Source organism: Globicephala melas, chromosome 20 (genome assembly GCF_963455315.2).
Source record: "Globicephala melas chromosome 20, mGloMel1.2, whole genome shotgun sequence".
Taxonomy (NCBI): Eukaryota; Metazoa; Chordata; class Mammalia; order Artiodactyla; family Delphinidae; genus Globicephala; species Globicephala melas.
The window spans coordinates 24,209,867-24,227,868 of NC_083333.1; the positions used below are offsets into that span (position 1 = coordinate 24,209,867).

Sequence of the window (18,002 nt, forward strand, 5' to 3'; positions counted from 1 at the left end):
TCCTATTTTTAAAGCTACTGTTGGGTGGGTTTTTAATATTCATAGCTGAATATTATTCTGAGACCTCCATTTAAACCTAGAAGGTCCACATTCTTAGTTTATGTGGGACAGTCCTGGGTTATAGTAATGTCTCATTGTAATTTTTCTACTACTTATCATCCTTAAAAGTATCTGGATTAGAGATGATGTGTTATATGGTGATGCTACATAATCCTCTAGATTCTAAATGTTTCTAGTTGCAGAAACGTTTATGGAAATGACATTTTTCTTAGGAGTTTAAATGTAAAACAGCTAAAAATGGAGTTACTCTGGGTTAAATAGGGTTGGCATGGTTACAGGTTTGCTTAACAATAACAAATCCCAGACTAGGCCTGAATTATTATGTATGTGTGTGTTTGGGGGCGGGGGGTGGGGGTGGTGGCAGGTATTTATATGTTCATTCGTTCGTTTGCTTTTGTTTCACACTGGATGGGAATTTCTAACAACTACAAATATAATACTGTTCTTCGAGATAAATGTCAAAATACATATAAGGAAGGAATAAGGAAGATCCCCTGGATAATGTTAAAGGCTCTTTCTTAATTGCATTTTATTGAGTTCAGCCAATTTACTGAACTTACATAATCCTCACCCACTCGTGAGATAAGTACTTAGATTATCCGAATTTTACAAGAAAGAACATTGAAGCTCAAAGAAGGTTTGTGACTTTTTGTGATTCCGTAGCATCTCTAAGGTGCCATGAGGTAGCAGCCAGTAGAGCCTCAATTTACCACCCTCCTCCAGAGCACTGATGTACTAAGAAATAGAAGAAAGTACTAGAGGCAGAAACCATCACATCTCGAAACGGAATATGAACACAGTGAGCCTTGATGGTGGTGACAGGAGAGGGAGGGGCCCATGTCTGCCACCGCCTGGATAGTGTCATGATTATGTGACAGGAAATCAGAAACGTAGATTCAAGGGCGAGTACCCTCAAAAAGGAGACAGGAAGAAGCTTTTCAGGTCCCTCAGCCTTGCTGTTTGCCTAAAGACAATTGCCGTAAATACAGGACCGAAAGGGTTTCAAGTGAGGTGGGCCACCGATAACAACGTGCATGCCACGTTCAAGTTTGTAAAGAGTCCAGTGCCTGGTAAGGGCGGCATCCTACATGAGATAAGGTACGGCTCCCCTAGACACAGGTGTTCAAGGCTCTAGAGGAGGTTCTTGAACCTGGGAATGTGAGTCTGTTTGGAGCAGCCGGGCAACATAGGTAAGGATTTCCAAGCTGGTCGCCATGTGGGCTGGGTCACTAAGTCCAAAAAATTAATACAACTATGGTGGGCCAGTTAAAGCAAAAAAAAAAGTGAAGTCATAGAAACTGAGGTGAGGATGTTCATAAATAAAGGAACCAGGAAAGGGAGACAGGGAGGAATTCAGTTAGCTGTGAGCATGCGCAAATATCGTTTCAAACGCTTGCTCCTGTATGTTAGGTCGAGAAATGCCCTGAAGGTATAGGGATACAGCCTAAAGACCTTTAGAATAATTCGCTCTTTCTTTGAACTCCAGGTGACCCAAGCCAAGAGATAAGGAATAGCTTAATTTGATGAACGTAGAAGGTAAAGAATGGTGTGATATCTATTTGGCAAGGAACGCTATCTGGCAAGCAGCAGGGGTAATACTGCTGATGGAGACTCAGAGATATTCTAAAAGGTTCCACGTGGAAGGGCACAGAGAGGCACCAAAAGGCTGCCCTGCATAGCCGTGCATCTCCCCCTTGGAGTTTGCTTAGGGTGATTACACTTTGAAATGTAACATCTTCTGCCCTCTGGTGGTTACATTTTTTTTTTCCAATTTTAAGTAAGAAAATGGAATGAGGAAATCACAGAATGCCAAGTACAGGAATAACTGGGATCACAAGTGGCACTAACCCTTAGTTAAAGTGTTAGCCCTGAAACGAGAAAGGAAAACACTCCATTCGTTTTGCAGATTTTGCCAGGAAGTCTACTCTCTCCCAGTTTTTCTCTCCCTCTCCCCAGGAACTTTTCCACCACTTCAGAGATTCCTAAAATTCTCACTTCACGTGAGGCGGCACCCGCTGCCTCTCACTATTTTGATAGAAAGGCCTTTGGGGACTTGAAGGGAAATTTCTAAAAGAAACTTTAAGCCACACAATGACTTTAAAATGGGAAAAGAATTTGAAAAAGAATAGATACATGTATACGTATAACTGAATCACTTTGCTGTACACCTGAAACTAACACAACATTGTTTATCAACTATGCTCCAATGTAAAACAAAATTTTAAAAAATAAAATAAAATAAAGGGGTGATAATACGGTAAGACATTGAATGATGCCTGGCTAGGATTGAACCAACTTGTTTTTTTCCCTCTTTGGTGTGTCTCGGAGACAGAAAAAGAGCCTGGCTATTATCATGGCAAACTGTCATTAAATTATGTCAAGTGCAAATAGTTGTGACTAACACTCACAAACAAAGAATGGGAGTCCAGGAATAAACACTTTAATGAAGATTAGATGTTCTTTTAGCAACAGATTTTAAGGACCTAGATTCCACTGAATTAAAATTCCCTATGTGTATATATGTATAAAAATTTATCAGAACCCTAATATGTATATAGTAACCGTGCAAGGTGTATTACTGAAAAGATAAGACATTGGCTCATATATTTCTCTTTGGCAAATAATCTTAAAATTCTTATATCTAATCTTGATACATAAGGGATCTGTTCAAGAAAACCACCTACCATTTTACAAGAATATGTCTTGTGGGAGTATTTTTTATAGAGAGCTATATATTTTCATACAGTACCAACAGTATATGTTTAATACATATTGATGAATGAATTCAAGAATGAGGAATCTGAAAAAACCGTATAATTTGTGCCTGGATTTTTCTAAAAAGGAACTTCTGACAAACCACACAGCGTTCCTGATTTTGTTCTTAATATTGTTGAATGGGACGACATTCAGATTCAGAGCAGCATAAACGGTATTTCAAAACCTTTTAATAAGAAAATTTATATTATGCAAATCTCAAGATCTATATTCATTTTGATGGTCACTGTAGAGGTGAAAGCTACTGTAAAATAGTCATTGGAACCTTGCTAGAACAGCCCTAATATTCTAAAATGACTGCAAAATGTGACTTGAAAGCCCTGCCCTTTTCCAGTCTAAAATGTGGAAATGCTAAAACCAAATTCTAAGAGAGACCATCTTTCATGTGAGTGTAATTTTGTGTGTTGTTGGGAGGCTCTTCTATTTCTCTTGTGGGAATGGGTGTGCAAGTGATTTCTCATTCATGAGGAAAACCCATTGCAACCTTGTGGGGTTGTTACACTTCGTTTAAGTTAGACCTCCATTTAACTGGTCATTCTATTTGGCTTCCAGGAATGAAAGAATCTCTATAGTTTTAGAAATGCTAATGATGGCTTTCTAGCAACTTTAGCCCCAGGAGCCCAAAATGTACTCACTGGGGCAACAATCTTCCCTTTGAATTAAAATAAAGAAAGAAAAGAAAGAGGAAAGAAAAAGAAATAAAGAACGGAAGGAAGGAAGGGAGGGAGGGAGGAAGGAATGATCTCACAGATCCAGAGGGTATTGGTAAAACGCAAACCTTTTCAGCATACTTCCATACATTGACCCCCCTCAGATCCTGACACATAATAGTTTCACAGTTAATGATTTTGAGTTAAACTTTTGCTCCCAGTGCAGAAAGTAAATATGCCCAGGAAATAAAAACATAAACGCCTCATGTACTGGAGTTAGTATTTCCAGCATCAAAATTTGATTGAAAAACTCTCATCCCTTGTTAGGACAAGTGTATGCCAAAGATTGAAAACCTAAAAAATTAAATTTCACAACTTGTTTCATTTTTCTTCAGTAATTATCAATAATCTCTCTCTCACTGTACCTATAGATCATTTTGTGTAGAATACTATGTAATTTATTTAGAATTGATTCGGTCCACAGTAATTATGTTGAAGAATGTGTTATTTGATTCAGTAATATTAACAATGGTTGTTTTACTAGGTACCTGGGTCGTATTTCAATATCACTTTTACTATAAATGAGGATACAAGAATATTTAAGTTTATTAATTTTAATTAAGCTTTATGGTTCAATCGAAAACAGAAATATGATGCTATCTCATTTGGATGAAATAGGACTATACACTTGACTAGTTCCAAATCTAACATGATAAATTTGGGAAACTTTTGAATTTATACACATTATGAAATTCAAGGTTGATTTTTTTTTTTAATTAAAAGAACCAAAATGAATAGTATTGAAAAGCAACTATGAAGTGAAAACTACTCAGTCATCAACAGTATAATTGTGGTCTCTAGACACACTAGAATAAAAGGAACTAAGTGATTTAAAAACACATGCAACAGTATAGATGAATCTCAAAACATAATTTTGAGTGAAAGAAGTGAAGCCCAAGAGTGTACATGCTGTATGATACTCCTTATAAGTAAAAATCATGCAAAACTACTCTTTGCTGTAAAAAGGGGAAAGGTAATGACACGGGTCATGAGGAGTCCTCTCTGATGCTGGTGAAGTTTCTTGATTTGAGATATTTTTAAAGATGACATGTAGAGTGCTCTTTCACAGACATTCTCATAAAACTCTCATGCTTAAATCTTCTATTCTGAGGGCTTCCCACTTCTGACAGAATGACATCCCCGAAGATGTGTAACATCACTAACCCCACCTTGCATTATCAACTCTTCTGATTTCTCTGGTCTTAACCAGAGAAATCTCTTAACCTCTTCCTCCCTTCCTTTCCCACCTTCCCTATATCCTTGCACACTCAGCTGATTTTGATTCCTCAGGACATCCATGGTTTCCTTATTTTTCACTCAATTCTCCCCTCGGTCTCCTCCTAAGAGGTCAGACTTCTCCCCACAGGAGTTAGGGACCTCTCCTTGTTGTTCTCAAAGCACTAAGTATTTCCTTCAACTTAGAGGTACCACAATACTTTGTAAATGCTTGTCAGCTTGCATGTATCTTCCACCCGAACCCAAATGCAGAGGACAAGGACCTTGTTTATCTGCGCTGTGAAGTCTTATGCCTGGAAAACAACAGGCTCTGAGTGTTGTATAACTAATTAAATTAGTTTGTATTATAGTAAAATTTTTTGAAATTATGAATGGGATCTTTTTCCTCTTTTGTCTTGCTATTTATAAGGTTTTTCATTCTAGTTCACTTAGGATATCTATTCGTGTGAGGAAATAGAGATATAGAATGTATGCACACAAAAAGACTGACATAATTCTTCTGACATGCAATATGTGTGTGTATAAAATTTACAACATTCTTTATATAGATATTTAAAATAAGCTCTTATTATCTCCTCTTGTTTTTGTCCTTATGAGGTCTTGTGAGGAATCAAGCATTTTTAAAAGGGAAACTAAGAACCACTGTAAGATTTACTTTGAGTCATCCAATTATACATTAGTTCTATTTTTTTTTTCTTCCTAACTATGAGATGAAGTGAAGGAAGAAGGCCAGATTAGTGATGCACACAATTAAGAGAGAGATTTTCTCTATATATTTAAGTTGTAGTGTGAGTTTAAATTTGTGAGCTAGTCACTAATCACCACATGGAGAAAAACAATGAGATTATTTTTAAAGATGACATAGTGAAGATATTTCATGAGTATGCATGATTTGATAAGACATATGTTTAAGGCATTAGCTAGATATTCCTGACCATGAATGTAAACCAGATGAGATCTCTGCATTAGAAGGAGTGGTAGATATATTGCCACAGGAACTGGATACAGAAAGCAACATCAGTGACTTTTGAGATGCTTCTGAGCAAATCATTGAGGGCTTGAGTTTCCCCATCTCTAAAGGAAGAGGATTGGACTAGTTGCTTCATAGTCTAGGCTAATACTCGTAGTCTGGGCTAATTTTTCTGAGCTGAAAAACGTCTCTGAAGATTTTTTTTTTAATGTAATAATTTAGCTATCAGACTGCCTAGATAAAAAGGACTGACCAAGGAAACACTTGGCTTTCCACCTGGTCTTAATATGCCTTTTTTTTTTGCTAAAGCAGAGTGTTTGGAAAATCAATAAACATGTCTTTGGAAAGTTAATGCATACTTTTAAGGGTAACATGTTGCTTTTGTAGCTTTTTAAATACTTTTCCATGACAACTTCATATATGTGTGTTACCACCACCCTGGTCAAGATGTAGAATGTTCCCATCTTCCCAGAACAATTTTCTCTTGCTACCTTTTGGTCAGTCCTTCACTGAGGCAGCATTGCTCTGACCTCTGTCACCACAGATTAATTCTGTCTATTCCAGAATTTTACATAAATGGATGCATATATGTTCTCTTTTGTCTCCGTTGCATGTACATTTCTTTTTCATTTTAATTTTTTGGCTTGGCAGTCTTTCACTGTGTCCATATACCACAATTTATGTCCCCATTCACCTGCTGATAGACATTTCGGTTATTTCCAGTGTTTTGTTATTATAAGTAAAATTGCTGAAAACATTCTTGTGCAAGTCTTTTGGGGGATACATGTTTTTATTTCTCTAGGATCAGTACCAGTTGCTGGGTCACAGACATAGTGAATATTTAAAGATAAAATGTTGTATGTGAAAACAAAAAATCCAAAAAAAGGAGAGATTCTTCTTGAATTCCTTGACCTTTAGTGTATTTCTGAGCGTAATCTACTGCATTATTTAGACTTTTTTTTCCCCTTGGCTTGAGATTTCTCTGACTTATGGGAATTTGGAATTGCCCTTGGCATTGCATGTGGCAGCACAATTGTATAGAAGCTTCTGTGAAAGGTTTTGTTTCCACAGATATTGGGAACTGCCAAAATTAAGAATTATATACTCTGAGTTAACTCTTACATAGCTGAAGCCGGTATCTCTAGATGACAAGCCCAGGGCTTAAACAAACTAAGTAAAGAAAGTTTTTCTTTTTTTCCCCCAAAACGTGACCCAAGGACCACCTGAATGCAAATCACCTGGGTAGTTGATTAGACACACTTCTTAACAAGCTTCTTGGGGACACTTCTGACCAGAGAAGTTTAAGAATCACTGGATCAATCTAGACCAGTGACTCTTTTTTTTAAAAAAATTGTAATATTTAATCATATGAGATATCTTATTATTATCTTATATATTCTTATATATATAGTATTTTAAAAACATTTTTATTGGAGTATAATTGCTTTACAATGGTGTGTTAGTTCCTGCTTTATAACAAAGTGAATCAGTTATACATATACATATATCCCCATATCTCTTCCCTCTTGCATCTCCCTCCCTCCCACCCTCCCTATCCCACCCTTCTAGCTGGTCACAAAGCACTGAGCTGATATCCCTCTGCTGTGCGACTGCTTCCCACTAGCTATCTATTTTACATTTGGTAGTGTATATATGTCAATATATACACTACCACTCTCTCACTTTGTCCCAGCTTACACTTCCCCCTCCCTGTGTCCTCAAGTCCATTCTCTAGTAGGTCTGCGTCTTTATTCCCATCTTGCCCCTAGGTTCTTCAAAACCACTTTTTTTTTTCTTCTTAGATTCCATATATATGTGTTAGCATACTGTATTTGTTTTTCTCTTTCTGACTTACTTCACTCTGTATGACAGACTCTAGGTCCATCCACCTCTCTACAAATAACTCAGTTTCGTTTCTTTTTATGGCTGAGTAATATTCCATTGTATATATGTGCCACAGCTTCTTTATCCATTCTTCTGTCGATGGACACTTAGGTTGCTTCCATGTCCTGGCTATTGTAAATAGAGCTGCAATGAACATCGTGGTACATGACTGTTTTTGAATTATGGTTTTCTCAGGGTATATGCCCAGTAGTGGGATTGCTGGGTCGTATGGTAGTTCTATTTTTAGTTTTTTAAGGAACCTCCATACTGTTCTCCATAGTGGCTGTATCAATTTACATTCCCACCAACAGTGTATGAGGGTTTCCTTTTCTCCACACCCTCTTCATCTCCAGCATTTATTGTTTGTAGATTTTTTGATGATGGCCATTCTGACTGGTGTGAGATGATATCGCATTGTAGTTTTGATTTGCATTTCTCTAATGATTAATGATGTTGAGCATTCTTTCATGTGTTTGTTGGCAATCTGTATATCTTCCTTGGAGAAATATCTGTTTAGGTCTTCTGCCCATTTTTGGATTGGGTTGTTTCTTTGTTTTTTTGATATTGAGCTGCATGAGCTGCTTGTAAATTTTGGAGATTAGTCCTTTGTCAGTTGCTTCATTTGCAAATAATTTCTCCCATTCTAAGGGTTGTCTTTTCGTGTTGTTTATGGTTTCCTTTGCTGTGCAAAAGCTTTTAAGTTTCATTAGGTCCCATTTGTTTATTTTTGTTTTTATTTCCATTTCTCTAGGAGGTGGGTCAAAAAGGATCTTGCTGTGATTTATGTCATAGAATGTTCTGCCTATGTTTTCCTCTAAGAGTTTCATAGTGTCTGGTCTTACATTTAGATCTTTAATCCATTTTGAGTTTACTTTTGTGTATGGTGTTAGGGAGTGTTCTAATTTCATTCTTTTGCATGTAGCTGTCCAGTTTTCCCAGCACCACTTATTGAAGAGGCTGTCTTTTCTCCACTGTATATTCTTGCCTCCTTTATCAAAGATAAGGTGACCATATGTGTGTGGGTTTATCTCTGGGCTTTCTATCCTGTTCCATTGATCTATCTTTCTATTTTTGTGCCAGTACCAAACTGTCTTGATTACTGTAGCTTTGTAGTACAGTCTGAAGTCAGGGAGCCTGATTCCTCCAGCTCCTTTTTTCGTTCTCAAGATTGCTTTGGCTATTCGGGGTCTTTTGTGTTTCCATACAAATTGTGAAATTTTTTGTTCTAGTTCTGTGAAAAATGCCAGTGGTAGTTTGATAGAGATTGCATTGAATCTATAGATTGCTTTGGGTAGTAGAGTCATTTTCACAATGTTGATTCTTCCAACCCAAGAACATGGTATATCTCTCCATCTATTTGTATCATCTTTAATTTCTTTCATCAGTGTCTTATAATTTTCTGCATATAGGTCTTTTGTCTCCTTAGGTAGGTTTATTCCTAGGTATTTTATTCTTTTTGTTGCAGTGGTAAATGGGAGTGTTTTCTTAATTTCACTTTCAGCTTTTTCATCATTAGTGTATAGGAATGCAAGAGATTTCTGTACATTAGTTTTGTATCCTGCTACTTTACCAAATTCATTGATTAGCTCTAGTAGTTTTCCGGTAGCAACTTTAGGATTCTCTATGTATAGTATCATGTCATCTGCAAACAGTGACAGCTTTACTTCTTCTTTTCTGATTTGGATTCCTTTTATTTCTTTTTCTTCTCTGCTTCTTGTGGCTAAAACTTCCCAAACTATGTTGAATAATAGTGGTGAGAGTGGGCAACCTTGTCTTGTTCCTGATCTTAGTAGAAATGGTTTCAGTTTTTCACCATTGAGGACGATGCTGGCTGTGGGTTTGTCATATATGGCCTTTATTATGTGGAGGTAAGTTCCCTCTATGCCTACTTTCTGGAGGGTTTTTATCATAAATGGGTGTTGAATTTTGTCGAAAGCTTTCTCTGCATCAGCTGAGATGATCATATGGTTTTTCTCCTTCAGTTTGTTAATATGGTTTACCACATTGATTGATTTGAGTATATTGAAGAATCCTTGTATTCCTGGGATAAACCCCCCTTGATCTTGGTGTATGATCCTTTTAATGTGCTGTTGGATTCTGTTTGCTAGTATTTTGTTGAGGATTTTTGCATCTATGTTCATCAGTGATATTCGTCCATAGTTTTCTTTTTCTGTGACATCTTTGTCTTAGACCAGCGATTCTCATTGGTGATTGCACTTTGGAATCACCTGGAGAGCTTTCAAAAGTGCCCGCCCATGACACACTTAAGATCAATTAAGTCAGAATCTCTGTACTTGGGCACCAGGCATCAATACTGTTTAAGTCTCCCCCGATGGTTGTGATGAGTGGCCAAGGGTCAGAACTCCTGGTCTCTTCTGTGCCATGCCTAGCACAGTTGAGAGCCCCGTGACTTGTATCTCTGACCTTTTGTGTATCCACATCATTCTGACTATATTGAAGAGGATTAAAGAGGAAGCTTTTATTTCCTTTGTACAAAAATACCTTGAGCAAGCAGAATTCTCTCAGTTACATGGTCATGATTGCTTGCTTTTATCTTATTTCTTGTGAAACATCACATATCTTAATCTATGAAAATTTATTTTATATTCAAATTTCAGAAGTGCATATATTTCTGAAAATGAAATTCACTTATTTGGAGAACTTATTAGTATATTCCATTGGAATTTACTTAATAATATGGACTCAATAAAGTACATTTCTGTACACATGATTAGATTTCTACTTTGAGGCTAACCTTCCATTTTAAAATTTTGCAAACATTGGCAATATAATAATTCACCCAAAAAGCAATTTAAAGAATTTTTCTATTTCATATTTCTAGATGCAACATTCTCTACCTGTCATGCCTACATTACAACTGCCTCCCCCCCCCCAAGTAAGGGGAGTTTATTGTTTAATGAAATATGATCACTTAATAGAATACATCTAGGTGAATGCATGAGTCAATTTAAACCATCTAATTCCAACATGCTAGCTGAAAAAGAGCAGAATTTTTCAGCCCAAAATATGCCTCTTATTATTTGTAAAGAACAGCAGACACCAGAGAAGCTCTGAAAACCAAGTAGAAGTTACCCTTGTGTAAGGGCGATTTACATTTATAAGGGAAATCTCCATTTGTGAGGGTATCTCCTTCCCTGTACCAGGAAGAGGATGACTAAACCTGTAGAAACTCTTATCAGTGGAAAAGGCAACACCTAACCTACAAAACAACCATACCTTTGTTGATTGTGCTTTGCCTTAAAAACGTGGCTCTTCCCAGCCCAACATCTTCCTTTGTCTTTAGCTGGAGATGGTATTTAAGATGATGGCATGGACCATTTCTGAGAGCTACTAAATTTTCCTGTACCTATTATTAAACATTTATCTGTTTTTCTCCTGTTTATCTTTTATTACAGGGGGATCTCAGTCAAGAATCTAGGAGGGTAGAGGAAAAATTGTTTTTCTTCCCCTACATAACCAAATAACCTTACATTCTCTTTAATGAAGAAAAGTCAACATCCAGGTAAGACCCTTTGGGTGTCTACTACTTCACGTAACACAATTACTTGAGTCTACTTGGAGGCAACCAGATACAGGTTGCTTTTTGAAGTAAGCAGTAACTTCATTTTACTCTGATCCAGAGAATTGATCACACTGGAGGAAACCCTTATTTTTTCTCGACTTCTGCAAGTGTGGTTTGGATTGCCCATCGACAAAGCACATGGTGACTCTCCTGATTAAAATCATGTTAAAACTTCGAATAAATCATTCTCCATGTCCCACAATTCCCATCATACGGAGAGGCTTTGAACCACAAATCAAAGAGCAGTTTGCTTGGCACAGCGTTGAAGTCATCTTTGAGAAATCACGGCCACTCCCTCCATCTGTGTCACCATGCCAATCACGTCTCTTTGGAATTTCACAGGCCATAGCCTTTGCTATGTGCCCTTTAAGCAACCCTTGTCCATCCCCCATGCCGCTGGCCTCCGGCCATCCTTCCTGGCGCACTTAAAACAAACTATAATTGGCATTTGCTTGGCTGGCAGTCAGTTTATTTTCTTGCTGCCTTTCCCAGTTGCCTTAACCATCGGATGTCTTGACAGTTGGCAAGTGGAGACTGTGGTTCTGATATGTCACATAAAATCTGTTGGATGAATATTTTCCTCTAGGAAAGAGTGAAAGTGAAATCCCATCCTGACCCACCCTCTTTCCAAAACAATAAACATTTCCTGGCTGCCGCAATTTTCCTAATCATTTAAAGCGGCACAGTTGTTATGGAATGGGCAGCTGAACTTTATACTTGCCTGGGCCATCTGTTCTAGAATTTAGTCTGTAAGAAGATTACTTCAGTGACTGCAGTTCGTGGCCAGGAGGGCAGGTTCCATCAGGGAAAGTGTGGGCGCTGTGTCACAGAAAAACAGAATCCAGAGACTCTGGAGGGACCATTTTTTGCTTCGTAATACTGAATATCAGTGGAAAAGATAAGGTTTTCTCCTAAATACATAGGTAATACAGAGACAAACTTATCTCCAAATTTATGGCCTGTGTTATGTTGTTGATACAAATGAGGAATGGTGGTAGAGGGAAGCCAAAGTGTATGATTCCTCTATTTTCCTGAGACATATTTTCCATTGTTAAGTAGCATCTTAAGTCGAGAAGTTCAGATAAAGGGAAAAATTTACACATAATAAATGTCATGGAGTAGGTAGGCCTGAAATATGGGGAGAGTAGAGATGAAGATAGTTTATTAAGGAAAAATACACTCACATGGCTTTTAATTCCTACTTTCCACTGTATTTCTGGGCCTGAGATATTACAAATAATGATGTTTCAACATCATGTTCTTTGCCACAAGAACAAAGACTTATAGCTTTTTCTTAAGGTTGGTAAAGGACAAGTTAAAACTCTGTGCAGGATGTACAACCCTTAAACTTGAGCATATATACACAATATAGACATTTAGACAATAGTCCTCACTCAGAGAAGGTAATTCTCCACGTGATCTCCTATCATGTGAATATGTGGATTTAGTTCATTTAAATGCCCAGTACACAAATAGAAGCAAGGCCAGTGGTTGAATGTTATAGAGTAACAGTTGTTTATAATAGAGGACGAACGTCCATTACGAAGCATCTCGACTGTAATTCTCTGCCTCTTCAAGTAGCAAGCACATCAAATGGGGAAATATTAGAGAAGGAGGCTGGGATTCTCTAAATGCTATGTACTTTGGATGAGGCGTTGACTAGATGGCCTTTGTGATTCTGAAGAGTTGTGCACGTTGTACCTTAAAATTATATAAATGTGGACCTTTGTGTTATGTGGACAAAACAGGTTAATGAAAGGCTAGCAGAATCTCTGTGTCATTGAGAAAATCTGTTTTTTAACTTGCTTTTCTGACCTTCAGCAAATAGATGGCCAGTTATGTCTCCAGCCAAAAAGGGGGTTTATTCAGGATCAACAAGGAATTGCAGTTGGGGGTCTGGCACCACGGCCTGCCATGAGCAAGGAGAGGAGAACACTTTTAAAAAGGATGAAAGGGAGTTGGGAAGGTTTTAGTAAACAAAGAATCCATTGGAGGAACTAAGAGTTCGAAGTAGTGGCTTTTCATTGACTGATTGCGAGAGTCTCTCATTGGCTGAACGCTTGCCAGGCAAGAAGAGGAGTCTGTCTTCTTCCTTTTGGGCATGAGAGCTTCCCCCTTCTGGCATCCCAACTCTATGTTAATTGAGGTTTCTGTTTATTGATTTTTACAACTTCCACATATATTTATTAGTTGAAAAACTGTGTTCACATAGAGTTGACATTTTAATGATTAACCAGGAGCAGAAGGAAAGAGATTGCAGAAAGTGAGCAACATATTATGGAATAATCTTACAGTGCATGTGAGTGGCTTTTATTTTGTGATTTAAATGTTTGTGAAATGACAAGTGCTTTACCGCGTACTTCTTTAAAAAAGAATATTTGGGGCTTCCCTGGTGGCACAGTGGTTGGGAGTCCGCCTGCCGATTCAGGGTACGTGGGTTCGTGCCCCGGTCCAGGAGGATCCCACGTGCCGCGGAGCGGCTGGGCCCGTGAGCCATGGCCGCTAAGCCTGCGCGTCCGGAGCCTGTGCTCCGCCACGGGAGAGGCCACAACAGTGAGAGGCCCGCGTACCGCAAAAAAAAAAAAAAAAGAAGAAGAATATTTGACAGTCCTTTGAAGCTCAGTATCCAGTAGCAGATCAACCTCTAGGGCTAAGTAGATTGAAAAATAGATTCCGCAATTGCTCTCGTGCTCAAGAAAAGGGCAGTCTCTGTAGCAGTTTCTAGGAAAATTAAAGGGTCTTATTAATGTAAATATGGAAGAAAGGTAATAGGTAAGAGATACATCTTCTCTCCCATGGTCCCCTGACATTTTATTAACATTACCTCATTTAGGTGGAGGTGATATAGGTGTACCTTAAAAACTACATTTCCCAGCTTCACTTGGAGCTGGAGATGATCACGTGATTAAGCTTCAGTCAATGAAATACAAGTAGAAATGCCTTGAATTAGGGCGTGCAGGATGCTCTCTGTAAGGGGGCTGACTCAGCTGAAGATTTCTTTTTGCTTTTCCCCTTGGATCGGAAAACCAATGGGAAAGGGGAAGAGGTGGTGCCGTGGAGGCTAGAAGGCTGCATCCTCAGCGGCACTGTGTGCGTGCTGTATGAGAGATCACCTCCCAATTTACTTAAGCCACTGTTCTTCAGTTTCCTGTTAAGTGATTTCTGATGGACATCAGAAGACCTGTTGTCACGATCTCCATGACCTGTGTTTTGTTAATTTTTCTGTTTGTGAGCATTAGCATTTCTACTTGTTCTGTTCAATAAATGCAAGCCCTTCTCCCTGTTATAGAGGGAAAAAAATCCCTTGATAAATTCAGTTTACTCCAGAGAATGGATTAAATAATACATCCATGAAAAAGACAGTAAGAAAAGAATTTTGAAGGCATACGGGGAAATCAAAGAGGAGAATGTCCTGAACGCTTTTACTCTGATTTTAATAGAATTGAAAAATTTTTTCCTATATCTTGAAAAAAATCTGTTTCTAAAATGCGGCCATCTCAGTTTCTTATACTGTAAGTCTCTGCTCAGGAAAATTTTATCCAGGAGTCTGAGAATCTGTTATTTATCTGAAGGACTTCATGGTAGGGAATTCTCTTCACTCTCTTGGTTCATTTGTCAAGGTCTCCTTCTATAACTCCCCCACTATTTCCATGCTCATAAAAGCTGTTAAGCATACGATATAACTTATCAGACTTATGCTTAGTATTACGGAGGAATCCATAAGAAAACACACACACAAAATGCCTATTCACTTGGAAGATTCATGAATTAATGCTGTAAAGCTTATGTGGTACTTTATAAAATCAAGATAGTAAGTAATTTTAAACATTTGGATTGCTTGGTCTATATTTCCAAGTTAGGAAAGATAAATAAGAAATTCTGCCCTTTGTGTCCAGAGAATCAACGGGTGAAATACAGATTTTAGGGAAAGAATGAATTGAGAGTAGTTCCAGAAGACAAATAATCCTCCCCTCACACCACCAAACAAGCAAACAAAATAAATAAACGAACAAAAATAAAGCTAGAAGCTCAAAGTAGAGGTTTTATTTGACAGTGCGCATCATGTTTAAAAGGTTGATTCAACAGCTAAGCAACAGCTGTGGGGAGCGCATAAGGATGCTAATAATGACTAACACTTATCGACTGCTTAGTAAAGACTTGACCTATTCTGTACTAATTATATATAATATGTGATCCATTAAATAGGAGACAGTAATAATGTCACTGTTTCCTGTGCTTGTCAGTCAACATCCAGAGAACAATATGCAATTGTAGGTGACAGTTTTAAAAGGACAAACAACCTATTTCCCGGGGAAGAATGACTCGGTTGGGGAGAGGTCAGAAATCATGGGATGTTAGATCATGGGAAAGAGATGAGTGCATTCCGAACATCCACAATCTGTGTGCCCAGATCACAGCCCAGTTCTTACTTAATCCAATAAGAGCAGCTGATCTTTAAGTAACCACAGACTCCATCAACTTCAGATATCTTTGAGACGTGCAAATCTTCCTGGTCGTTGTATTTTGGAAAGTGTTACCTTGACACTGGCCCAAGTAACCACAGTTATTTTCTAAAAATGGCATTCGTAGTTCTCTCTAAGTAGTTCCAGGCAAAATATATAACCTAGACTTTTGAAATATACCATAGAAGATCCCCTTCGACTTTCTGGCTTATAGGCTGGGACTCTGAAGGACTGAACACAGAAACTCATATGAATTTTCTTGATTCCTTGGAACAATTGTCTCCCGGTGGTTAATGTTTTTACAAAGGCACAGATTAGGGCCATTTGTCCTGGCTCCACCTGTTGACGTTGATCAATAAGCTGTTTCAGCACTCAACGACGTAAAAGATTTACACTTTCTTTCCATTGGAAAACATTCTTTGAAATCCACACAGTCATTTTAGGATCTGCTATAAAGACTCCTTTTCTTTTTGTGCCACTTATAGAAACAGAAACCCAAGCACCGAATATTTCAGGCATGAAATAATAATAATAGAAAAAAAATTATTCTAATCCTGTCATTAACACTTTTAATTGTTCAGTCTGTTGGATTAGCATCCCATTAGCATTGGCTGTTTTTAGAGTCTGAGAATTGATCTGTGAATAACAATGAGGATAGCAATGATCTCCTAAAGTCAAATTTATATAGATTGAATTTCAAGGTTTTGGCAGAAGACTTCAGAATAGTTTAGTCAAGAATGTTTTAGTCTACGTTTTTAGTTATGGTTATGCACAAAAAGTACATCTATTATGCGTATATTTTGTCAATAAATATATTATCATTTCAACAATGGAACAGATATTATCCTAAATATTGTGGGGATATAATATGATACTTTTCCCCAAGGAGGTCACAGTACAGCCAAGGTTAATGAGTAAGTAGGGGGTAAAGTGCGTGCGTGTGTGTGTGTGTGTGTGTGTGTGTGTGCGTGCGCGTGTGCATGTTTTGATGCTAACACAAGCCTTATCAAAGCAAGACAATAATTGACTTCTTTCACTTCAACTCCAACTTTCCACTAGGGAATAGTTCCATGTTAACGATTCAGAGGAAGAAGAATTTTAAAACTCTGTGTACCTTACTGTGGGTGGGATAGCTAGTCCATTAAAGTAGAAAATATGTTTAAAGGGCTTGGAATGGTATGAAAAGAAACACTAAAAGCATCTGTGATTCCTATGTCATTAATCACCACTAAGCCCATCTTTATAATCTATGTTTTAATCATATGCACTGTCAACAAGTTAAGAAACTAACAAAGCATGTGAAATTGGCTAAGTTCCATACAGATCTTTTCAGAGATCTTGCACTATTACCAAAAGTACTTTGTCTACTTAGGGTACAAGAGTGAATGGTGCAAAAGAGAGAGACGGGTATATATTGGTTGTCATACTTTATGGAGGAAATATTTTCCAGGGCAGCAGCTCAGACTCTGCAGTAAACACCATAAATCAAAGACACTATAATGCTGTTGATAAACTGTCCTTAAGCCCTGTTGATAGGTTGAATATTATAGGGTGGATTAATTTCTTGGATTGGTGCTACATTTTAGTCATCCCCTCTCTGTGTTTAAATAGACAGGCTCATGTAGTTCAAACAGGAGCAGGGGGTGGGGAGGGGAATATATTGTAGGTTCAGTTCATGAGAAGGTAAAAAGTAGGCAGCAGACTTTTCTTTTCAGTGGAATGGCTTTTCTTGGACCCATATAGGTCCAATATACGAGCACCCAATTAAATGCATGCTCATTTGATTAAATATAAAATTTCTGGGAAATGGTTTTTCAATGAATACAATTTTAAGTTAACTGATATTTTAAAGATGAGGAGGGTATCTAGTCCATGGAAAAATAGAGACACTTGATTAAACCTCTATCAAATTAATGGCATTTACTATGCAGCGTTATCAATATAATTTTTATATGAAAGACAAGAACTACTCATTTTATTAAACAAATATTAATTTTCCCATTTGAAGTGGGTGTGCATTTTCTGATTTCTTCATCTATCCTGACATTATTTTAGTTTTATTAAGTTTTTGAAGCACTGCAGTGCCTTTCCCATGACTCAGATTGATACCATGTGTGCCCCTTCTTGGAAAATGATGAACACAGTTCACACTTCAGGTTTAAGTTACAAGAGAAGGAAAATAGAACATTTTGATATTCTTTTTCAATTCATTTCCTATCATGGAATATTTAAGTCCAGTAAAAGACATGATTGGGAAAAACATGTTTTTAAAAAAGTTTTTAGTAGTCCTTGGTCCTGAAAACACACGTGTCCAAAGATTT

At 37.6% G+C, this 18,002-nt stretch overlaps 1 protein-coding gene across 1 annotated transcript in view; it reads left to right on the forward strand.

Moving 5' to 3' along the window:
- Nucleotides 1-18,002, forward strand: part of KCNJ2 (potassium inwardly rectifying channel subfamily J member 2) — a 526,088-nt gene that overhangs the window by 296,197 nt on the left and 211,889 nt on the right. The window contains exon 2 of the transcript XR_009560302.2: nucleotides 11,052-11,158. The gene's annotated coding sequence lies outside the window, so the exon portion shown is untranslated. The remainder of the gene's footprint in view (nucleotides 1-11,051; nucleotides 11,159-18,002) is intronic.